The sequence below is a fragment of the Micropterus dolomieu genome, unplaced genomic scaffold (genome assembly GCF_021292245.1).
Source record: "Micropterus dolomieu isolate WLL.071019.BEF.003 ecotype Adirondacks unplaced genomic scaffold, ASM2129224v1 contig_5393, whole genome shotgun sequence".
In the NCBI taxonomy this organism is placed as follows: Eukaryota; Metazoa; Chordata; class Actinopteri; order Centrarchiformes; family Centrarchidae; genus Micropterus; species Micropterus dolomieu.
The window spans coordinates 1-659 of NW_025734382.1; the positions used below are offsets into that span (position 1 = coordinate 1).

Genomic DNA, 659 nt, shown 5'->3' on the forward strand with positions numbered 1-659 from the left:
ACAATACATCCAGTAGTTGTTGAGACATTTCACTCAAAATCACAAAAATCAATCTCATGGGGGCGCCAGAGAAAATACCAGTAACGATTCATTGTGGGGCTAGGGGAAAAGTTAGAGAAACACGCTTGTTCACTAAGCGGCGGTGGTCCAGTGGTAGAATTCTCGCCGCCACGGAGGCCAGCTGAGAATTCCACCAGAAAGTGGCCGCGTCAGCTCCTGCTGGGCAGCTTCATCGAGCATTGGTGGTTCAGTGGTAGAATTCTCGCCTGCCACGCGGGAGGCCCGGGTTCGATTCCCGGCCAATGCAGTGACAAGTTTTAACCTTGTCGCGTACCAGCCGAAACCACTCAGCTGTGAAGGACACCCTAACGGCAAGCTTGTACAACGTGATACATCAACAACCGATCACAAATTCCTTGCTTAACTGCAAGCATCGTTACAAGAACAAGGTGCAGGTCCAGCCGAAATTGATTTTATCAGAAGTGGGATTCCCACCAACGCCCCAACGGGAGACTGCAAGTTGAAAGCAGCGCCTTAGTTTGTTCTGTGCCGCTCTGACTTGTTTCAGATGGTTGCGTAACTTTCTGAGCCAAAATTTCAATCTTACCCAAAATGAGACATGGTTTGACCTCATCGTGGGCCAAGAGGAAAAGTCAAGG

General features: G+C 49.6%; 1 non-coding gene across 1 annotated transcript; it reads left to right on the forward strand.

The window, feature by feature from the left end:
• Positions 1–236: 236 nt before the first annotated feature.
• Positions 237–307, forward strand: trnag-gcc. Its single transcript has one exon. It is a non-coding gene; the product is annotated as a tRNA-Gly (tRNA).
• Positions 308–659: the final 352 nt, after the last annotated feature.